This window comes from Tinamus guttatus, unplaced genomic scaffold, assembly GCF_059628265.1.
Source record: "Tinamus guttatus ecotype Peru unplaced genomic scaffold, ASM5962826v1 Tinamus_guttatus_pri_ptg000064l, whole genome shotgun sequence".
NCBI lineage: Eukaryota > Metazoa > Chordata > Aves > Tinamiformes > Tinamidae > Tinamus > Tinamus guttatus.
Window position 1 is genome coordinate 115,100 of NW_028288598.1, and position 25,331 is coordinate 140,430.

Genomic DNA, 25,331 nt, shown 5'->3' on the forward strand with positions numbered 1-25,331 from the left:
TTTCTGGTCCATGCAAGACACCTTTTTTCCCTCCACAAAAACTTACTTTCCTCAAGTTTTTTTGAAATTTAAGAAGACTAAAAACCAACTTGATCTCTGTAACGTATGTGTTTCTAGGTTGGTGAAACATGGACTGGCCCTTGATAAACTCGTGTTACCTCTTCCCCAGTATCTCATATTTTATATATGTTTCCACTAAGTCTCCTCTTTGCATATTACAGACATGCGACATACTGGTCTGTAGTTCTCCGAAAGCCCCCTGGAATTCTTTCAAAACTGCCAGACCATTTGCCAGCTCCAGCCCTCTACTAACAAAGCACATTGAAGAAGGTCTCAGCCCAACTAGCAGTTACTTCATTGCTGAGTTCCTTTAGAACTCCCGGGTGAACACCATCTGAATCGGGCAACATGGTATTGTTCATTTTTGTCAGTTCTTCTGCATCTCCTGCCAGGATTTCAATTTGAGACAGATCCTCCAATTAATCTTCCATTAAAAAAAAAAAAAAGAACTCAAGAACTCCAATGGAGAAACCTCCATTAATTCCTTCCATAGTGAATAGAAAAGCAGAAAATGAACTTAGTCTTTTTACTATGGCCTTACCTTCTTTGAATGTTCCTTTTATTTCTTGATAACCTGTTGGCCCTACAGGCTTGCTGGCAGACTCCCCAGTCCCTGAGGTGTCTAAAGAAGAATTTACTATTAATTTTTATTTCTTTCTCAAGTTAATCCTCAAATACTTTTTTTAAAATCTACCTTCCTGTGTTTGTAATGCCCATTTAATATGCCTGAGTGTGCCCTTTCTATTTGCTCTGTCAGACACAACTCGTACTTTTTTCAACTACAGATATTATTCCTGAAACTGCATTTTTCGATGAGCATCAATTACACAATGGCTGAGAATTAATATTAGTGAAATAAACAAGGATGAAAGTCAATATTTTTTCATGAAAAAACCTATCTCCATCACTTGTAAATTAACTTAAAGACTTGAAAAGAAATGAGGCTTCCCTCCATGCATTAACATTTGTGTGAACTGCTTTCTCCACTCTGCAGAGAGTCACTGGAGTCACCATAAATTTTCTTGTTTTTCAGATATTTCTATACCCATGGCTAAATGAAATCACTTGAACTCCAAAGAATATATTTTGGCCTAAAATTTTCCTGTCTGTTTCTCTCTCCTGCTTACAAGTAGGGGAAAAAAAAAAAAGAGTTAGTTAAAATTTATTTATTATTCAGTTAAAAATTATTCCCCATTTCTAGGGCAAGGATTTTATCTTAAAAAGTAATTGTTCTAGTATTAGTATTTTCAGGAAGGGCCTGCATGATGAAATCAAGTCATCTATTATATTACCAAACTATGTTAGGAGATGAGAATTTAAAATGAAGTAATGGAAAACAACTCAAAAAAACAAGAAAAGGTGTACAGAGAACAGCACCACTGAGGTCGCACAAAGAATTCAACTTAAAATAAAAACAGGATATGTCCAGCAAGAAGAAATATAAAACATTGTAGAAGATTTCAAAGAAAAAAAATGATGCTCTCTGTCCAACTCAGATGCTGAATGAGTAGCTATGATGTACAGCAGCAATAAGAAAGGTATGAATTGGACAACCGGGAAAGAAAACTTTTTCACTGGATGATGATGTGAGGGAGACTGGTGAGTTTCCTAACAAAAACTCAATCATGACAGATACAGGTGATCCTAATGTGAGTCAGAGGAATGGCCTGGATGACTCAATGTGTCCTCTTCCTATCCTACCTCTTTATGATCCCCAGCATCTGAGGCCAAATCTTCACTTGTAATTTCCAGTGATTTAACAAGAAAGAGTTACACGACTGTCTTGGAAAAATGAGGTTGCAAGCAATCCGCTCACACAAGAACTATTCATCCAGACCCTCTTCTTGCCCGTATCTGAAAAGCTCGTAAGAAGAAAGAAAAGCTTGGAGCTAGATGACTTGTGCTGATAGCACGGACTTCTCTTTGACCTTTTCCAGGCCTCCAGGAAACATGGCTTAGGAGCAGATGCGTCCTATGTTTGCACAGCACAGTGGCTTTGTACATACCCATATATGCGCATATGTACCCTGATGCATCCTGCCCATTCGCTGGGAAAGTCATGCAAGAGAAAAACTACACAAATGCTGCTGATACGGGCAGCCTGAGCAGCGGTGGGTTAGGCTCTCTTTCGAACTTTCACCATTCCACTTTAACACATCCCGCTCTTGCACTAAGCACAGTCAAGAAAGACTGGATATTTCAGTACTCCAGATATGGTTGCAATGAAAGACAAGCTCTAATTCATGCTGTCAGGGCTGTCATGGAATGTGCTTTGGGTCACACAGAAATAAAGATTGGTTGAAGGTAATTACACAGATTTTATGCAGTCATGATCACAACTAATGACTAAATAAACATGCATGCGCAACACAAACCTCATAGTTATTTCTGCAAGCTGGCAGCCTAAATTATCTAGCACCTCAACAGAGCAATCAGCAGGGCAGTCAGTGGAAAATCTTGCACTCTAGCTATCTGGCATGCACAAGCAGCTTAAAGAAAAGCTAAAACAGAGAAAAATTAGATCATTGTCAGCTCTTGAAAGGTAAACCACACCAGGCCATCCCCATGCTGAAAAAATCAATGTGGAATTACTACTGAAATATTAAAAAAGAGAACGAGAGAGAAAGAGAGAGAAGACTATCTTTGCATAAATACAATAATAATTTTGCATAAACTTTATTTTGAGCATAAAATTATAATTTAATCATTATGCTCAATTTGGCCCACAACTTCCTGCTGAAATTGTAAGTTAAATTTTTAAATATAGCAACATATCCACAAATATGACAACTTAAAATCCAAATATAGGCAACTGATCTCAACATATAAAAACCACACAAGAACATATTGCCTTATGGGGAATCACAGTTACATTTGAAAACCCCTTTTCAGCAAGTCAGTTTTCAACCAGAATCTTCCTATATACTTTAAATTATTCACATTTAGCTGTAAGAATGATGGTCAGGGGGCCTATTCCATTCTAAAATAGAGCAGTAACTTCTACTGCCATGATAACTATTTACACAAGGGAGTAAATGTACTGTCCTGTTTACTTCATAAAATAAGAGACTGGGAGGCCTAGAGTAAAAGAGGCCCTCCAGTGATAATACTAAAGTCAGAATTCAATGCATACCACTCATAAATATTAAATATTTATATGCAAAAAGCAGGAAGGCTAGGTTTTTCTTTGAAGACGAAAGGCTACCTTCTGTTGTACAAATCTCACTCAAACTCCACACTGACAACAAATTTTCTTCTCATCTACAACATCTTATATTTTGTGTCTGCTTTACTGCAGGAACAGTGACATATACATTCGTTCTGCACATACTCCAGTTATTTCATGTTTCAGGAAGAAACCACCAGATATGAAACTGTATGTTTTGCTACAGATTTCTGTCCCAAAATTACTGTTTGCAGCACGCGCTAAGAGACATAAGCAAGAGTATGTAACCATTAAAACATAGGTTCCCTCAAATGCATTTGCCAGCACATAAAAGTAGTGCATTAGCACCACCGTGTACTTTACTAGAGGTTAGTTTTTGAGACATGAAAGTTCAGTGCAACCTCTGAAAAAAGTATTTTCTGTGATCCTAGACGTAAACCTCACAACCAGCAATTCACGGACCTATGTAAACTGATTTAGTTTTCGGATAATTTACTGGTGAATACTATTACAAAATCCATAAACACAGATGGCACCAGCTGGCACCCAATCTGCAATCTCAAGTGAAGATCAAATATGGAAAATGAATTTATGCTACCACATCACAAGTGATCCTTCCCAAACGAGTCTAAGGGATTATTACTCGAAGCTGAAGGAAGAAAGTTATGTCACAGCTACCCAACACCTCATCTGCCTAGAAAAGTTCTATTGCCTGAATGAAACTGGCTTAAAAAATGTATGATTTTTTAATAAACCACTGCAGTGTTTGGTTCCTACCAGGTCCAAGTTATAATTCTGAACACGGAGGTCAAACAGTGGAATTTTTTTCAGGCACCTTACAGAAGAACCTAGGAAATACCTAGAATCAAAAAGAAAGCTGCAAGCCAGCAAGGCCAACAAACTGCAGTCCAACTTAAAAGACTTACCAATGAACTATTAAATGAATATTTACTAAATGATTCTATCTACAAAAAATAGTGTTACTTATAGGAATGCAGCACCAGAATTAACATAGGTAAGAGTAAATTATCATAAATGATGCATGAGAACACACACATAAAATATATGATGTCGGGTGTTGACCAAATGAATACCAAATGAATGAACTCTAATGCTAATTCCAAAACAAGGTATTTTCATCGATAAAATGACAGTTACTTTGTATAAAACATAAATCTAACAATAGCTCCACTCTTAAAGACAGCAAGACAGTATTATAGCAAAATACTCTGAAATGGGACACACCATTGACACAGGAAGGTGTATGGCTGCTTTGGCAACACCAATTCAGTAAGTCTTTCTTAAGTGTATGAAGCTGAAAATGGGAATAAGACTTTGAAAATCAGCTCAAGGTAAGGTTTCCCCATATGTCTTTTAGTTTCTTGGTTTTATTTATAACTTTTGGTCTTTTTACCTGGTTGCAACACACTTACTTTCTCTACGACAAGTGTCTTTCTCTTTGCACAGTACTTCATTTTCTTAGTTTATCATTTAGTTTTCATGTTTTCGTCTTTGGCCTTGATTCTCCAACCCCTTATTCCCCAACCAAGAACACTTAAATGAACACAAATTAGAAATGGAATTCAAGGAACAAATTCAAGAAACAAATGTGACAACAGTCCAGTCTCCTAGACTTCCTACAAAAGTTTGCGTCTATCTTCGCTATGGAGCTAACTATAAAATAATATAATTACCAGGAAAAGAAGACCAGGAGAATGAGAAAAGTCTTTAGCAAAAGACTGTAAAAGATTGTTTGTTTTTTCAGATTTACTGAATTAGAATCTCGATTCTGTTATGTCAACAGCACAACAAACCCTAAATAGCTTTTATTGCTATTTGATGCTCAGTCACTAAAACCCTAATTGGTCCAATTTCTTGGTGTATTCTTTGAATTCAGATTTCCAGGTATATTTCAGAACCATTCATATAGGCACAGCACATTTGCAGTTACTTACTCAACGTTTACAGCAAATTTACAGTTTACTTTGCTTTTGTGGATTTTTTTTTTCAAAATTATCCTCCATGAAAATACCTTCTAGGAAAATACCTCTAGTAAAATTGATTTTTCTATTCTTTGATTAATTAGTGTTAAAATATTGATTCATGGCTTATGTCTGATTTCCTGCAGTCTGAACATAGTGAGAAACAGTTAAAAATTAAAAATCTCAGCAGTAATATATTTTAAAAACACATTAGCTACTTTTAATAATGTATCAAGAAAATGACTGAAATATTTTATTTGCTCTACCTAAAGGGCTGTTTGTTTAAAAACAGTGGTAGATCTATTATTTACACAGCTTTTAGAGGATATGACCATAGCTCTCCAGCAATATACTACGAAAAGTAACAAAAGACCATTTTTTCTCTTTGTTTTTTTAAGGCCCTATATTCAGTTTAATTATGTAGTATTATCCTATTATGTAGTCTGATAATTTTGGAATGATACATTGTATTAGTTCCACTTTTCTGGGAAAGATTTTGGGCCTCATCACCTGGGAGAATCCCAGCTTTTTTGTGAAAACTTGAAAACCACAAGGTAGAAAGCCACAAAACAAAAGCCTTTGGCATCATTTTAACAGACTTGTCAGCCGTAATCACATCTGCAACTGTCTCTACATCAAAGAAAGGGCTCTGGGAGACAGTAACACCTTCCAGCAGCTCATCACCTCTGCCCCTGTTCCCAAGGAAGTACAAAATGCTGACACTTTGGATGATTTATCCCCTAGGCTCAAACTAGAGAAATAGGAATTGTTGTGGGGGAAGAGAGGAACTGGAAAGAGAGAGGAAAGAGGCAAATGAGAGGATACAGAGAGATACTCTTCACAGGAAGGTAGGAATGGGAACAGCTTTCTCCTGGCTAAAAAAACATTAGCTCTTCACTAGCTGTCTTTGCACTTCTCCCCACAGGCTGCACGGAGCCAATAGGAGAAGCTGTGTGTGTGTGTCTACCTGCGTGTGCATGCACACACGAGTGCAGCAAGTGAGAAAAAAGCAAAGGATTCCTCTTAGCTTCATTGAAAATGTCTTTTCCTATTGTCCTGTAATGAGTTGGCTTCAAAATGCTGAAGAAGGAGTTCCTAGAAGCTGGCTGTTGCCTACAGTAAACTGCAAATGTAGTAGGTGCTAGGAATGGAGCTGAGGCACAAGACAACTGCTCCACCAGAGCTGCCACCAGCCCTCCCTGGTCAGTGCAGTCTATGTCACATCCACTGCTTCTCATTTACTCTGTAGTTATCCCACTGATGGTGAATGTGTCTGCTGAAAATATAAAGTTGGATAAATAATAATTGTGTGTGCTTCATATCACACATAAAAATGATAAATCCATCTTCAACAGAATGATTATTTAAAGAAGAATATCTACACTGCAGAAGTATGCATAACAACATACTGCATTGCTTGTTGGATGCCATCAGTAAGATCACCTCCGATCCAAATAAGGCTCAACTGACCCAATATCATATTGCATTTAATACACCATTATTCTACTGCATTACAGAACAGCATAAGTAATTTTCACAACCACAAGCCAGAACATGAAAAAGGATCAGCGCAATTACTGCGTTTCTTTTCAGGCTTTGCCTTCAATGCTCCTGGTGCAAACTTGCCATCATGGTACAACGAAGACTGATTTAGATGATTTGGAGACCTTAGGTTGATTAAATAAGAAAGAATGGAATATAGCATTCTTATACAGAAATACCATGTCCAGTCCTGGTAATTTATGATCTTGAAAACAAGCAACCATGACTTGTTGGATATGCAGGTACATCACCACACAAGCATTTCCCAGAATGCTTAATAAAAACAGATGATTAACTAAAAAAGATTAAGTGGGCAACCTTCAAAGTACTGATTAAACGTAACTCATGACCCAGACAGAGTGAAAAAAGCAGCGACGTGACAAAAGTTGCAGCGGTTGCAACCAACATGTATTAAAAATCAAGAAATGATCCCATCAACTGAGTTTAATTTAAAAGCTCTTATTACTAACTGCCATAGCAGAGCAGAGTGATGATCTATCAATGGATGGAAGAGAAGAAAATACTCAAGAAAAGATTATATTTTATGCCATATTTTATTCTCAAGACTAAATAGGAATACTGACATATTTAGTGTCATGGATATTTGGCAATAAGTAATTTTTTTTGTACTGCATGTATTAAGGCCTCGATGAGTCACAGCTCCACAGGAGGATTTCTGTGACCAAACGTCCCTGCAGACAGCAGGGCCTGGCAGGTGGATCCCTGCACAGCCAGAAGCAACTGGAGGCCTGGGGCTTAGCCAACATTTTCACTGAGGTTATCTGTGAGAGTGCCTAGGAATGTTTTCCTGAGAAAGCCAAAACTGTTAATTAATATTAATAGTGCTTTCTTCCAAATGAGATCATCTAGAGCTTTCTATTGTTCCAGCTATCCCTAATAATAAATCTCTCATCAGGCTCTGCACATTCACAGCGCCTCGTAGCTTTCTTCTGGCTCAGCATAAGCCTATTGAGATGGAGACACCCATCCACACTGCCGCCAGTTACTGGCAGCATTCACACTTGTCAGCGCACAACAGTATTAGCCCAGGTTGTTTTACTTGATACTGCTCCAGCTCACTCACAACTTTAAAGTTACAGAGTCCAGTTTCTGCTATCTTAAAAAAAATGGCATTAACATTGTCAAGTTCCTTCTGAATGACACCTACAACAGCACTGGTACTTGTGTCCTTCACTCCTATTCCCTCTCCTGGAGAAACCTCTAAGCTAGAGTGCAGCTCTAGCAAGCCCCGCAGGCAAAGCCCCAGGAGACCCGGCGGAGAGGCGGCAGGTGAGGGCACAAAGCGCCCGGGGGAGCCGCGCGGCGCTTCCCGCGAGCTCCGCACCGCGGCCCGAGCCGCGGGGCCCCGGGGCAGCCTCGCCAGAGCCGCGGCGGCGGCGGCGCCTCCCCGGGCGCTCCCCGGCGGGAGGCACCGTCCCGGCGGCGCGGCCGGGGCCACGCGGGGCGCCCGCCGCCCGCCCCGGCCCGCGCGCCGCTCCGCTCCGCTCCGCGGCCGCCCCCCGCTCCGCGGCCGGGCATGAATGGGAAAGGCTCCGGCTGCCGCCCCGCGCCGCCGCCCTCACCTCGGCCGGGCAGTGGCCGCCGCTGCCCGCGGCTCCTCCGCGCCGGGGCTCCGCTGCCGCCGCCGTTGCCGGCCCGCGCCGCGCTCGCCCAGCCCGCGCTCCCGCTCCCGCCGCGACCATTCGCTGAGCGAGGAGGAAGGGGAGCCGCGGAGCGCGGCGGCTGCTCGGCCGGCGGGATGGGACGGGATGGGACGGGACGGGACGCGGGGAGAGGGGAGGGAGCCGGGGCGGGCAGCGAGGGAGGCGGGGAGGGGAGGGCGCCCGGCCCAGGACCGGCCCCTCACTGACGTCCCCCTCGCGGCACCGGCGGCTCCCACCGGCACCCAGGGCGGGCCGCGGTGCCCGCGTGGGAGCGGGGCGGCGCGGGGAGCGTGTCTTTAAACACCCCCCGCTTCGCCTCCCACCGCCAGGGCTGAGACCGGCACGGACCGGCCCGATGGCGGATACCGAGCTCGCTGTTAACAACGTTACTGCTCATCCCTGTAATAACTGTTCGCTATGATACCTCTTGCTTCAACTACTGCTCCATTTCACCTAGTCTTGGAAGAAGCTATGAAAAGAAGAAAAATATTCTCTCATTTCCAAATGTTACTCTTTATTACATCTTTTTTTTCAGAAGATCAAAATGAACTATTAACTTAAATGGCAGTAAAAATGTCTCAAAATATCAGCAAGGCTTCTATTTCCACTCCACGGAATGCTTCCCTCGCAGAACCAGACATTCCGCAGCAGTCTCCTTTAAAATCCTAGGTAGAATTCTCCCAGTTTCAAAGCAGCATTCTGATGACACAAGGTTTTCAAGAATTTTGTAAATTTTAAGGTGTGTTAAGATGTCCAGTTTTAAGCATACATGAACATATGAGCAGGGAAATTCATTTAAAGCATTTGCAAACACCTGCAGGGAAAATTAGTTTAGTCTTGGACATGTCCCTACTTGCCTGTGCTATTCCCTGCTTTGTGTCCTCATGTAATATACCAATGAAATATGCTGAAGGGTTCAAGGGGGTGGCAGGTGTCTAACTTCATACAGTGTTTCTCTAAAGCATCTTCACTTGCTGGATTGTAAATGGCAGTTGCCATAGACAAACCAGCCACTAAGTGAGTAAATAGATCAAATCACTGGGTATCTCAGAAAAACTCTCTCTGAGGTAAAAAGAAACTACCAAACTACCACATCAATGTAAAGTTTGCTTTGCAGCAGCTAAAGCTGTCTTCCTCAGAAATATAGGCAAGGGCTTCTCTTTCCATAGCTCTCAGACCTTTCATGAACACGGTATTTACCTGTAGATGTGTTTCAGGTTCGTTCATAGAGCTGAATTTCTGCTTCACTCGCTGACAGTACGGAGAACTCCGCAGGCCGATCAAGGCTGGGGTCTCCAGAGGCATCAGTAGGTCTGTGCACAGCCCATTCAAGCCGGTCCCCTTGATGGACCCAGGACTCCTTCACAATTAGTGTCTGCTGCTCAGCAAACCAAAAGGCAGTTAATATTTTCCTAAAAGTGTATACATTTAAGAGGAAGAAACAAACAGGAAGCAGAATAAATAAACGATGTTTGCATGACAGAGACAATCAAAACATACATATGGTTAACTACACATAGTGAAAATAGAGCATATGCTTTCATTACTTTAATGTCCAAACTTGTATCCTTATGCTTTTCCTCTTTCAATTGAGAAAAGTCATCTACTGAATCATTCAAAAAAATTTATTAAAGATATTTTTGTTAATTCCTGTTAAAGGCCCTGAAGACACTGTTTCTACAAAATAAGGGTATCTTTGTAAAGCTGAACTTTTTCTGACCTCAGAGAGTAGCTACTTTAACATACAATAGGAGACAACCCAGTAGGCCTGTCCAAAAATAAACATCTCTTTAACGAATATTTTAACCCTGGAGACTTCAAACAAACAGAGCAGTCAGAACATTATTTGATAATACAAAATGAACGTAATTAACGTATTAATTTGCAAGAGCTAGAGAACCTCTTGCATCTCACTTTGAGCTAGTCTTTGTAATAGACAGCAGTTACTTTAGAATAGAATTGTTTTCCCAAACAGATAGATTATGCCATTTCAAAAGCGTGTGTTTGAGCTTTGATGGCCCACTAGTTAAATGAAACTGGAAGGTATAAAAAACTGCACTGCAAATATTCTTGTAACAAAGATCATTTTTCTACTTATCATCTATTAACTTCCAAAGAGATTAAGTGCCTACTGATTTAATAGAGATCACCTAATATGAAAGAGAATAAATATTTTTGCAGCCATTATATTTCTTTAAGAAGTTCCTTGTGTCTTTAAACAGAGGCATCCATGTATGTTCAAGTCATATAAGTTTCACTGCAATTGAGTGATGGGATAAGGAGTGATGTCTAAACATGGCTAGTTATACAGAAGGTGATGGTGGTGTTTGTGGTGTTAGGGAGATCCAATGGTGGTAGCAGCCCTTTTCTTCCCATCCCATTAACTGTTTACCTTTAGGAGAGAGTTTGGCTGTCAGAAGCCTAGGAGGAGAGTGGCACTCACGCCTTGATCTTCACAGGGGGCTGCAGTGCAGACACTTTTGGGAGCAGTGAAGGCAGCTTTCCTACTAGTGTGCAGTATGGCCCACATGCACGCTGCAAAGATCCATAAGGCATGAATCTCATGCTTGTAATTCTGCAACAGAAGAAGTGAAAAGTTTGACAGTGCAAATGATAAACCAAACAAAACACTACATCAGAGAGTCAGGAATACAGATGAGGAGTTGTCCAAATGTGGAATTTAAAACTACATAGTAGGAACTGTTACACGGGGCTGCCATCATTTAGAGCTTGTGTGCAGGCTTAGCAATGGATAAAGTAACTACCAGTGAGAGTGATGATTCCAGATAACAAGAAAATGACTCCCCATACAACACCAGGATACAAGTTATAAGAAACTTGAAGGAAGTTTCTGCACGCTTCTTTCAGAGTGCAGAGTTACTGCACTCCGAAAACCCAGGAGAGGGTTGGGCTACCTGCTGTGCTGGAGAGGCCTGGTGGGACAGGCCTGGAAGAGTAGCTAATACCTGCAAGCACAGGGCTGCCCACTGCAGAACTGCCTCTCTCCAGCCATTATAGGAGTTCAGAAATCTTCTCTTCTAATTTAGAGGTCAAAATGGAGGCAGGGTGAGACAGAAATAAGGTATGTGCAGGACGCATAAAGGAGTTAACGCATAAAGGAGTTAATACTTATACAAGTGTAATTCCTCTAGGTGAGCTGGTGAAACAGACCTACAACAAGATCTCGTCTCAGAGAATGTGTACACTTAGAAATGCTTAATGAGTTTGTGCCTACCACCAAAATTGGGGACCCAGAGAGATCTTATAGTATAGCATCTTATTTTCTTACTTGGAAATAAATATTTATTTCGAATTGGCATGAGGGACTTGCTACTTCCTCCTATCAAAGTATAAATGTTTTAATGTCAACTAATTACAATATTGGCTTTGATGTGCAGATCTAAACATTTTTATTCTGATGATCTGAAATCCAACTGCACAAACAAATAATCCATCACCAGAATTTAGCACACATGCATTATACAAACAGGAAATAGAGATGTCAAACAAGCACACTTTAGATTAGGTAATATATTACATAGAAAAGATGATATAATGCTCTTTCCTCTTGCTCACAGATCTTCCCAAGTATTAACTTTGTAGGCATTCTTTTGTTTAGACAGTTTCCCTCCCTAAACATCAGTTTACTTATAACCCACAAATGATTTGACAACATTTTGATTCATCTATTTAAATTCTCCATGAATTGCTAGAATGAAGGATTATTTTACCTTGAAATTTCCTGAAGTTCACCTGAACAAATACAGCCTTGGACATGGCCCAAAAACATTCTCTAAAGGATGTAAGAATAGGATATAGACTGGGCAGACAACACAGGATAACACAAAGTACAACCAAAAAGGCTGTTACATCCAAGTAATCAGCAAATAACGTACAACTTGGCAATCAGAGCAGACACTACTTGGCTCAAAATGAAAATCACAGTCTGTGAAGAGTCACTGGAAACTATTAAAGAAACATTGGAGAACATACAAAAATGTCTATATGATGCCTAAAGCAAACTAAAAAGAAACAATGGATTATCATGTGTATGTATTAAAACTGGAAGTAGATAGACTGAAGTGCAAAGCCATCTTAATTTTGTGATTTTCAAATATATTCACCTTAGATATATTCACTGATTATGTTTACTTGTTTTTTTTTTGTAACTGGCTGTTGTGAAGAAGAGGAAAGAATTTTGTCAAGGAACCATAATGATCAGGGTCTGGAAAAACTATTAGAATTGGAATTCATCCTGAGATCTCCAAAGAAAAATGGGAAGAGAGGAGAAAGAGACAAAAATTGAGAAATATACAAAAGACGTTTCAACTCTGGAAGAGTAGAGAAGTCAGTGGAACTGAGGGAGGCAAGGAGTGTTATTTCTTATGTTTTCTTTGTTTCTCCCCCCCTCCCCGAAGAAAAGAAAGATTTAAAAAGTCGAACAAGATAGTTCTTGAAGAAAATGTGTCTTTTTAAAATAAAGCTTATTTTTCTTTACAGTTTCAGATTATTGGTTCCTGTAAGCACTTAGCTATGACATTTAATTTTTCAGTAGTTCATTAGTGTCAACCAGCACATAATGTTACAGAAAATCTGGTCCATCTGCTCTACAGCCAGTGACAGTAGCAATATAAAAAAATAAGAAAAAAGAACATTCGAAGACTCTTAACTCTGGGAAATCCATCCACTGTAACTTGTTTAGCCAAGACTTGTAGAAACATTGGTCAGGGATCAGATTCAAACTATACCATAAACATAGACTGAAACAAAGGCCGAAAAAATATTACACTCTAAAAAAATGACACAAGAAAAAAAAACAGTGTCCAGGTTTAGACAGGCAGAAAGATGACGAGCCCTAAGTATCAGTTACAATTATTGAGCAGCAGTTTTGACAAAAGTATCAATGAAAGAAAAATGGCACTAGAATCTGTCATTGTAAATTGCCTGCAATATAAAGGAAATTTTGGTACCAAATAAGAGATGAGAAAAGCCTGTGGTTAAGCTAAAAAGGACATTCAGAACTAGTATCTTATGTTGAGGTTAATAAAGAGAGAGTACGAGAGCATCTTGGGTGGATAACAGCAGTATCATATTGAATGTCGAGTTCAAAGAAGACAAATCTATAAGGCACAAAATAATGCTCTATGAGAATTTTAGACCTAGAAAGCCAGAAAATATGCTATTTTAAAGATACTACATAGAATAGAATGAATGTACAATATAGAGCCTGTCTGCATGTGAGGACTCAGGGAGAGATTAGTTCTAAGAGGGAAAAAAAAAAAAGTGAGATTTTGTCTACGGTGAGAAAGGAGACAGGAAGAAGGTTTGAAAGGAAAAACTGTGAGCTGTCTTTAACTGGACTGATGAATTGATGGCTTGCCTCCAAAACTTACAGTAAAATAGCCTGAGATTCTAGCCAGGAGAAGGAAGTCTACAGTAAGCCTGTCCACCCTCACTTTGGGAAAGTTAGTTTAATTTGTTTGAAGATTTTTTTATACTAGAAACAAGTACAAAGGGAACAAGTGACAGAGCTGTTTATAACTTGGCTAACAAAGCCGTGAAGAGAAGGCTCTTCCCACCAGGGGCAGCATGCGAGGCAGCAGCATGCGCTGATTAAAATAAAAACAAATTGAAGAAATAATGCCAGTTAAAAGGGGATGTCTCACAATCAGACACTTCTCTGGACTCCTCCTTTTTGAAGAAAAGAGAAAGGCTTCAGATGGTTTTACAAGGTATCTATTGACCCTAGTGAATATTCTATGGGTTGTTATCTACACCTCGCATTCCAGTTCTGAGCCAAGCTCAGTGTTTTTGGGACCATAACTGGTAACTAATTTGGGATTCAGCCAGCATGGTACCAGCAGGAATCCACCCCTATATTTTAAGAAGTCTGTAATTGAATGCAGACACTCAGGCTCACTGAAGGGATCCAGATTTATCGCTGTGTCTAATCTGTATTTTTGAAACACATATTATTCCAAGTAGTATGAAAAAAAGCTGTCTAGCCAAATATATGTTGCCTGACACAAAAGCAGTAACAGCTGTTTTATCTCCTTTCCCATAATTTGCGGCTCTAGGACAGAGTATTTTTAAGTGCACTTTGAGGTGGTAATTCATGGGAAATTAAATTAGCAATGTCCTTATACTGAACAAACTGAGACATCCATTAGGAATAATTTAAGAGGCTGAGTTTTAAATATGACATTCATCTATTGAAATTCCCACATTAGTACCCAGCTATGCTAATGTATTTCTCTTCTAATGTCTTAAAATATCTTTTCACATCCTAAGAAGTGCTAAGAGAAAATATACAGAGCCAAATGATTAAATACTCTTGAGCAGGACACTATGCAAATAGTATCTGAAACTACTCTATCCACTCATATATCCAGTTGAGAAAAGAAACACCGATATGTTCTTCAACTGCTAGCTTATTTATCATAAACGAGACATTTTCTAGGACTTTGTCCAGAATATCCTTCAATTCTACTGGCAGTGTTACAAAATATTAGGGGAAATAGTCTAGTGCTATTTCTAAGAACTGTATTTTGCAAAATTATTTATTCATCAGCGCTAGCATCTTTAGAGATGGCGAAACCTCAGAGATTATAACACTAACATGCTGAAGGTTTTCAAGTAATTTAAAATCTAAAGAAATTGTATGATAATTGAGAAGATTCGCTCTCTCCTGCTCAGATCCCCGAACGAGAAAGAAGAAAAAAAAAAAAAACCAACAGTAAAAAAAGTCTTCTTATCCCATAACATCAGCTCAGAGTAAGTGTCTTAAACATTTCTCAGAATTAAAACGGACATTCCAGTAGACAATCCTACCCGAGGAGAGACTGGACTATGATCACACTATGTCATTCCGAGCTCCAGCTGAAGTACCAGGGGGATGCAAAGCAACACAAATCCAGTCAGAGGGAATGATTCCTCCCACTGGCAGTTTGTACTGCTTTTAAGCTAATATCCATCTCTACCTTCAAAGATGGGGAGTGGATTCCTGCTGTATTTTATACTTGCCTGGATGTTCATGCTTGCACACACTTATATTGCCAGGATGGAAAAAAGAGAGAAACGAAAACTCAGTTGGCTTTTTTTTTTTTTTTTCCTTCTCAATTGCCTTTTTTGTTTTCTGCTGTAGATGAGATGCATCTCAGTTACAGTTTCCACACCTTGCACTTTACTAAAATTGCTTTTACAGAGGATTTAATGACGTCTCAACTAGTACTCCATCCACACCTTCCTTACTTGTCAGCCATTTGTCAGCCTTACGGTATTTTTGAAATCTTACCCCATCATCTCATGTGGCTCTAGTTTAACTTCACTTTCTTTTGTTGCTCTAATCACAATTCTCTTGGAACTCTCCTTACTTTTTAATATTGAAATTTGGAAGAATATCTGCAATATTCCCATCTAGCTCCATAATGAAATTACATAGCAGGCTAGATCTATTAACTCCTGATTTCCAGGCAGTATGAAAGTGTGAAATTCTCAGTTGAACAGTTAGATATACTCTCTTGAATCACACTTTCACTTTGATCTCTGTTTTTCTCTCAGAAGCATTTTCTTTATGTTTTGAAGCTGATTGACTGTGAAACTAAATTGGAAGGCAAACAGCTTAAGCCTTTGGCCAACACTATGTATTTTGGTTAAACCAGAACTCTGAAAATAAACCAAAAACCCAAAAAAGGGCTGTTCTGTGTTTAAATTTAAGCTTCCCGAGAAGTAATTCTTTTCCCAGATGTTTGGACTTTGCCACAGGCTATTCCAATGTACTCAAGATTCAAAAAATTAACCATTTGGGGAACATATTGTAAAGGTATTCTTAGAGGAAGCCTAAAAAAATGTATTTCATTTTTCCAGAGAGCAGGCAGCAGTAATACCTTGTAACAGAGTTATAAACTAACTTAAAAAATAATGCTGAGACAGTTTAGGCAGTTAAGTACCTGCAATGCCTATGAAGTATTGATTGAAAAAAAAATCATGTTTAAGTTTAGAGCAAGTCCTCTTGAAAAAAGACCTATGATCCTATTAATTCACCTAACTCAACTTTCACATTTTGTGGGACTAAGTCATGTTCATATTTATGGCCTTACTGCAGTACTAATCTGACATATGTCAGATTAAAGAGATTCAGATGTCCTAAGCAGCCTGGGGGCACATAATAACATATCTCTTCCAAAGAATGAAAGATAACACACAGTACCCACTGACACTAATTGTGGGATGATCTTTTAATGGGAAGGATCAAATACAGCCTATAGAACGGGGAAGAAAATTATCTTCCCAACAGAAAAGACTTGTAAATTAATCAGGAAAGTGTCTTTTAAGTTTACATGCAGTATTTTTATGTAGTCTATTTTACTGACTCCAGCACGGACTCACACCAGGGGCTTTTATTCTGTCATTCCCCAATCACAAGCCAGTACTAATGGTTACAAGGATGTAGCAATTTCCTTGTAACTGGGCAAAGTATAGCATATTACAATATTAGCTTCCTTGGGACATAGGCATGTGTTCTGAATTTGGACAGAAAGAGTAATATAAGTTATACAGAGAGGTTTACATATGATAGTTCTAAAAAGTCAAAAGCCTTTGAAGTGAGGCAGTTTCACTGTGCAGTGCAGCATACAACACCAAATTTAAGATAGCAGGCCTAAGTTTTAGAACTGTTTGCAAGAAGCATACCCTGAATAAATTTGGCCAAGTCAGCAACTTTTTACTTAAAATTTACAAACAGACTCCTCAGTTTTACATCATTATGAAGAACAATGTATAAATTCAAAAGTTGTTCAGAGGGCTCAAGCAGAAGACGTCCAGAAGCCGGAGGAAAAGAAAAGAAGTATCAGCGTACTTACAATTGCTCTAGTGCCTGGAACTATTCAGGACAAAGTAATGGAACTATTTTTGGATGATAATAATGTAAAGTCAAGCAAATGTAATAAACTTTCACATTCAAACATTCCCATTCAAGTGAATGTGATAAAATTTGAGAAATGATTGAGAAAATCCCAGTGAAGTAGCCTGAGAATTCACATTAATGTTATTCCCCTGTAGAGCACTATCTTTTTCATTTTTTCACGGGAAGCTGAATCTATCACTTTGATATATCTGTCTTGGATGTTAAAGAACGTGCAAATCAGCCTCAATATAAAAACATGTGACCCAAATAGTAGTTTACGGTACTATAAGACTTCAGACTTATGTAAAATATATAATTTACTTTGCTCTGTTTTTATTCATGTTAACATAAGAGATTTTTTGGGATCTTTGCATTAGGCTTCTCCTTTCCACTGTATAAAATCTCAGTAACTGAATCCCTACCTCTGAAACAGATTGATGTAGAAGGTAAAATTTTCACAGCCCTTAAAATTATTTGGAATGTAAAAACTACTGCACAATCACTCTCTACAGGAGATTTAAACTTTTCTTCTGGGATGTTATTTTGAATTTATATATGTTCAGTGTTATTACTGTCTTCTGACTGTAATTGCCCCTGTCAATTGCCCCATCTCAGAAATAACCAAATTATGTTATTCCGGATTACAGTCATCTCTGACATAAAACTTGCTTCCACAACAGGGATCCTTGTTATTAAACATCTCTCATGCTATAAATTAAATATCTCTCAGATCACATACTTGCAAGAACTAAAATAGCCTTTTATTTCTGAGAGATTCTATCTATGTCCTGGTAAGTGATCATGCTGCATCTTCAGCTCTTTTGCATGTAAGTAGAAGACTTCAAATTACATTGTTATTTTCTGAATCTTCATAAGAATTAAATTACCTTTTCAAGAGTGATGAATGATCTCCATTAAAACACGAATGAGAACTCTGATCTTGAGATAACATTACAAAAACTACAGTGATTAGTACCAGAAATTCATGCTTTCAGTGCTTGATTAGATGGGATGGAATAAACAGCTTGGAAACCTCGAATTTTGAAATAGCTGTAGATGGCACTGATCCAGCAAGGACATTAATTATTGGGAATCATAGGAAAAAGAAAATAGAAGATAATTTAAATAGCACAACTGATTAAATGTAAATGCTATTTATGGAGGAAAGGGAAAAAATATTTACAGAGAAGGAAAAAGACTGTATCAGAGTAGGTTGTTAGTAATTAGTGCATGCTTTTCCTCCAGAACTTAGCTATCAGCTACATCTCATGGGTTGGCATCATAGTTAAATTCACTATCAGGTTATTGAATCAGGTACAGATGGCACAATAATGCAGTACTGGCTGTCACACAGTAATTCTGCTTTGCAACTTCAAAGATTTCAAAACAAACTATCCCATTGAAACTTTAAGATATACATTTTTATTCTGTAAGTCATCTGTAAAATAAACAAATAAATAGCAAATTTATGGTTGTACTATTTCATTTGTGAGTTTTCTTCTGACATTTTTCTGTGATTCTATGATTTTCTTATTTGGTATTTGGCTTTTATGCAAAATTCATATAAAATAGTTATCTTTGGAGAGAGAAATGTAGCCACAGCAGGAAAAGTCATAAAGACATAGTTACATAATCAAGTGATAAGCAGTCTTCCCCATATTGTGTGCATTGTTTCATTTTGTAAAGTCACTGAATGACAAATAGGGAAAAGCTGCTATCATAACTAATCCAGCTTATGATCTTTCCTGAGAGGTGAGTTTGGTTACCAGTCCTTGAAAAACCTTCTGAAGAAGAGACTCTGTGAAAAATTAGACCTCTTTGCTCTAATACTGCAAAACATTACGTTTTGTCAGGGAATTTGTAGTGCAGCAATTTATGCACCTAATAAGTATGATCATTTTGAGCAGTCCAGGAAGAAAAGAGATGATCCTCAGATATTAAGAAATGGCTCAATGCAGCAGTTTCAGACCAAGTATTACACAGTGAAAATCAGGAATAAAGCCACTGTCAATATACAACCTCTGTATTAGGAAGAGCAAACAAAGAAAACCAGTCTTAAATGGCAGAGTGCATATGATTTACCAGTAATATTACAGTGGCAAAATAAAGAGAACACTAAACTACTCCCTAACAGAAGCTTTTAGTTATGTTTTTTACTAACTGTGGATATACCAGTCTTGTGGATCAGCATGTTCAAATACTCACCACTTCTAACCAGCTAGATTTTCATGGTTTTGACTCTGGGATTTCAACTGAAACATCAGACTCAGCCAAATCATAGTCCTTCCAAAACTGATTATAAACTAAATGGACTTCAGTGAGCACAGATATACTTCAGTATATCTGAACAGAACCAATTAGACTCTTGGTTTTCTCCCTTTTCAAATTAATTGAAGAATCATAAAGGGCCTGGCCTCCACTATTCCTGTTACAACTAAAATACACTAATCATTCCTTTATTTTCTTAAAAAAGTCTAAATCCAGTGAATAAATACTTTGCAACCAATAGGTCTACTAGATCTTTTGAAGGGCAGCTATCTTCCATTTTTTCTTCTGTAAGTGCAGAGAAGAGAGAATCGTAGCACAGCTAAGAATAATGAGCATCGAGATTTCCTTGTCCTTGAGAAGACCCTGGTAAAGTTATAAGAAAAAAGGGCACTCAGTTCCAGAAAGGCAATCATGGCTTGTTCCAGAAAGGCAATCATGGCTTGTAGCAGAGATTCAAAAGCTGAATAACTGTGAGGTTACGCTGCTAGACACTTAATGAATCAGATGTAGTATCCTTTGCCCAAAAAATGATTTTACAATTCAATTATTCTGTATTTAGGAACAGTTAAGAAAAACAATCAAGGATATGAAAGAGTTAAATTGCTTACAAGCTGTTATAACTGAACAAGTGAATTAGAGACTTGCGGTCACATTACTGTACAGTGAGCAGGACTGCACTCGGTATACTCCTTAAATTGATTGATTTCTCTTAAATGTTAAAATTGATCAAATGAAAGTTGTCTTTGTTACATCAGTAGTATGTCCATTAAAATTCAGTTAAACTGCTTATAATTCACTTTCTGTTCTTCTCTTTAGTAATTTTAACTATATAATTAGGATTTCCTGTCAGCTTTTCCTTGTCTTTCTTTTTTCTGATCTAATCTTTACTCAACTATAATATGCCTTTTATCTATAACATCTTCCTGAGCAGTACAAAAAAATCAACAAAAAAGAGAAACAGTGAAGAATGTGCAAATACGTGCAAATGAATGATCCTTAAACACACAAGTCAATAGAGAAAGTTGATACAACCAACCCTTACCACCATTAGCATATTCTGTCAACTCAGCCGAAGCTGACACTATCATTGCATTTGTGATAGGGAGCCATGCAGCTATGGCTGGAAGATTCCCACAGCCCTGTCAGATTCCTCAAGGGGATTAGCACTTGTCTGATTGCAGTACACAACAAAGACATTGTTAAAGTATCAGGACATCAATCAGGAGGAATTTGGAGACTTTGAAGTTAAAAAAAAAAAAAAAAAAGTAGCGTGGGAAAAAAAGCGGTTGCAATCGTTAAGTGCAATTATGCTCCTCTAATTTAGTTTGATGACACACATTATGATGGCTCAACTTTTTCTCTTAACAATGTGTCACCAAAAAAAACTTGGAAACAATTTTATCTCATCAAATAATATTGATAGTTATCTGAAAGAATTTCAGCTTTATATGATTTTTTCCCACTAGCAAGAAGCTAACAAAATATAAAAGAATATTAATTATGATTAACTGCAAGTCTCAGACTCTCAGTTAAGCATGCAGAGCGTGAGACTGTGCTTCTCTACATTCCTGCTAGCGTTTCTCCTCCGCGCAACTGCACCAGTCCAAGGTGGTGAAGCTATGGAGAGCAGGGCGCGGTAACTTCCAGTCTACTCCTTCTAAATCTCCCTCTGCTTTTCAGGTAATAAAGACACTTCAGCTGGATATCATTCACTGATAAGAAAGACAAACAGTAGCCACATTGTTTCCTATGAGGATAAATTCATTGTGCTGCAGTTTACTGTTGCAATCATATCCAAGCAATCTGACCTAAAGATAGTGAAATATGCAGGCTTTTATTTAAATGCAGAGTTTAAAATGCTGTTGTGGTAGGCTCTGAACTAGATGTCATATACTAGAGATGTCAAATACAGGGATATACTCAAACTGAAGGTTCAGGAAAACTTCTCACTTCTCAGAACTTCTTATATAAGTCCAGTAAATACCACATTTTAAAGAAATGTTCCAAAACCCATGAATGTATGTCTCCAACAGCATCTCCAAGGCTAATAGCAGAGATGACTACCTCTGTAGTGCAGTAGTCACGTCATTCAACATATGCACATAATGGGAAGCACACATTCAGAAAGCACAGAGAATAGCAACAAGAGATTTGATGATACTGCTGTCCTTACTACATTTGTTCATATCATGTTCACTTGATCCTGCTACACAGATATGTAGAAAAACACATTCATTACTTGCTTACTAGAGCCCAGAAATGTCAGCAAACTATGCTAAAGCTGCCTCAGTTTCCAAACATGAAAATCTAGGCTATTTTGTGGATCTTATTATTGCTTGGGAGTTTGGAACAATAGGGATGAAATTGGAAAATTAAACATGTCTGGTTAGATGATCTGCAGAGAGCAGGAACTGGCAAGAAACAGGCCAGATTATGAAGTTTTCAGTTTGTATGTGCCAACAGGGCATTAAAGGTCCATAAGGATTTGCAAATACTACAGTATTTGAAAATCTGTTCTGCCTTTGTTGTTGTTTTGCTTTGTTTTACTGCTTTTGAGAAGAGAGGAACAAAATGTGTCAAATTACAAAGTGTAATTCCTACTACTGACCAGAAAACATTGAATTTCCTTGGGGAAATTCCTCTTCCTAGGGGAGAGGACAGTAGCCACTGTTATAACTTTTTGGAAATTCATTTCTAAGCAGTATCATAAAGATAAATATGGACAAGTTTGGACTATAGAAATCTAACAAATTTGTGAAACTATCTGTATGTGTTTGATTATGGATCTAACAAATGGAAAATACATCTTAAATGTATTTTTTCCTTTCTGAGTTTGCAGATATCTTTTTATCTTTATGAAAAAATCCTTTCATGTCCAGGTTTTTGAGTAGCAGGAAGAAGAAATGGAGATCATAATGTTTTCAAGACAGAGCATTTACTTTAACGATAGTTAAGTTCCATGAATAAATGTATCTTTTTTCTCTGGAGTCATATCTAACTAACATTTATTTTAAATAGGATTACAATAACAATATAGTGCTTGTAATACCCATGGGGAAAACAATTTCCTATTTCCAACTGAGAAAGTAAGATTTTCTTCTTCCAGCAGTGCCCTAAACCAATAGTTTTAGGCACTTCATACCTTCAGATTACTTTTCAAAATAACACCATCATTACACAAGAAATACAATTTTATCAGGCAGCAAGAATCAGACTGAAGCAAGAACATGGCTCCAGCTCACATTTTAAACTGACATAAGTCAGCTCTGCAGCTAGTCTGGGCTGGTTGACAATATAAGCCCAGGTTGAGGATCAAAACCTTGAAGAAAGCTTTTCTAAAAGGCACCACCTTTGGCATAACCCTAGTCTCTATTTCTAACTGTAACAGTTAAACAATCTCCTTTCTTCTCACCATTTTTTCCCACATGTGGGCAACTGAGCCACACAGATGCTAATTAATCATTAATAACTCAATTCAACTCTTGGGCAAGTTTTACTAGAGGTGCTGTTGCATGCTTCCAGCTTGCCCGTGGCTATTGCCACATCCGATCCCGCAAGGCTGCTGGAAAGCTGGGCTGAGAGCCAAAGGGGAAGTGTGGGACCCTTCCCTTTGGCTTCAGGTAGTCTGCATTGAGAGCAATGTGAAACTGCACCCGCAAACCAATGAAAATCTGCTCCTCACTCATAATCAGCTAACAACTACTTAGAAATACACTCTGATAGGACATGAGAAGAAGAGTTGTTAAACAATGCTACTATAACGTAGTCTCAGCATCAGCACTGCTTGTAAAAAAGATGCCAATGCACTGAACAATTTAACTTTTGCTTAGAATCAGAGACCCAAGATGTGAAATTGAGAAGTACTACAAACTCGGTCTTTATAGCTCTGTTCACTCTTTCCAAAAACAGAAACCGAATGTGTTCTTGCAGTTTTATTTCTTGCTATAAATCTAATAAGAATATGGACAATAAAAATCTTCCTATTCTTCCTTTTTACATATAAGTGTTGTCTATTTTCTAGAGACAGAATAATGGCTAAAAAAATGGCTTTAGCTGTTTGTTTGATATTCTGTGACCTTTCTTTATTACAAAGTAAATACAGGGGAAAAAAAAAGAATTCTAAAAAGTTCTCCCTATAAAAGAACATACATGAAATCCACATGCAGTGCAGGCATTATAAAAATTATATTACAAAATTAATTATAAAAAAAATCCTACTGTTAAGAAGCAATTATGACTCAAAAGAATTTCAGACACCCTACACCAGCTGCCTCTAAGAGAAAGTTTCTCATTCAATTCTGCAAATGTTTCTTCAAAGTATTCTAGGGCAAATATAAACAAAAAATGCAATGTTACACTTGGTTCCCTACCACATTTTTCAGAATCCAGCTGGGATATTTTAATAAGTTTTCTTTGATACTAAAAATGAGCCTATATTTTATTCAGCCAAAGGCTGTGCCACTTCAATTGCTCTGCATTTCCTTAGGCTGAATTTATGGAAATAGAAAGCTACTAGCAAATTCTTATCCAGGCTTCTACACTCCATTAGTCTATGAGCTTGAGCTAGAAGCGGAATAGCAGTAAACGTAAATGTTGCTTTTATCCATTTGTTTTAATGCACTGTGACAATGTTCTCTTCATTAGAAAGTAAAACCAAAACAGAATTGAAAAGGCAAGATAATTACTTTTTATTTTATTTTTTTTTCTACAGCAAATCACTGCTCTGTGCGTTTGGTACCAGATAATTGACTACTAATAGTTAGCTACCTTAGTATTACTTCAGACAGTACTTTATCAATCATGTTATGTAAAATGAAGCAAAGAGGACAAGAACTGGAGTGAAAATTCAGTAAACCTACAAGGGCCACCTACAAAGAAAACATCATTTAGAGTTTCAGATCTGCCAATACGGGAATCTATAGATTAAAAAATATATATTTGTTATAGAGAGTTAAATAATGTGAAGCCAGAACTTATATATACATCTGGTAGAACTGAAGTCAAGAGGCTAAGGTTCATGCCCCAAAACCTCTGACTTAATGGTGTCATGAAGCCTTTTCTTCCAATGAGGCAGGACAAACCAAAGTAACATAACGACTCAGATGTCCTTGGATAAGAGTATGTCCAAGTTCCCTGTATAAAAAAAAAAAAGGGGGGAGAGGGGGGAGAATGGGCGTTTCACCCATTTCATCAGTGTTCTGTGAGACCATATACAATGAAGAAAAGTAAAGTTCAAACGTGCTGTTAATAGGGCCATCAAGTGATGCTTCAGGCAGAATTTTAGACCTCACAAAATGATTTGGGTAGGCCATGGATATCCTAACTAAAGGTTTCCATTCATTACTGAGGGCTTTATGCCCACAACTACTCAACAAACATTGCTGGATATAGAGCACAGACTTTGTTTGCATGCGCATTCACAAAGCCTAACTCCTTGTTTGCCTGAAGATCTCATAAGAATGCATAATACAAAGCAAGACACAATCCTCTATTTTTAGCACAGTTCTGAATGCCACAATCTGGTAGCACAGAACTGTGACTTTGCTGTTGTACCTTGTTGTGGCTTCTGGAGACTCGTCCAAATAAGCACTACATTCCTTTAGATTCAAATCCAGTGATTTTGACTGTACTTTTACTAACTATAGTCCTGCAGACAAAATAGAGCTGCTTTTGTTGCTATTGAGTTTGGTCAGATTTAGAGGACAAACATCCCATAGCTACTTTGATCATGACTGCTGAAAGTC

At 38.1% G+C, this 25,331-nt stretch overlaps 1 long non-coding RNA gene across 2 annotated transcripts in view; it reads right to left on the minus strand.

The window, feature by feature from the left end:
* Nucleotides 1–9,736, minus strand: part of LOC104566993 (uncharacterized) — a 56,721-nt gene extending 46,985 nt beyond the window's left edge. Inside the window, exon 1 of one of the 2 annotated variants that reach the window (XR_015913079.1) lies at nucleotides 9,615–9,736. This is a non-coding gene — a long non-coding RNA (uncharacterized LOC104566993). Of the gene's footprint in view, nucleotides 1–8,333; nucleotides 8,381–9,614 lie in introns of those variants that run through there. The other variant, XR_015913078.1, reaches the window with a different exon arrangement.
* Nucleotides 9,737–25,331: the final 15,595 nt, after the last annotated feature.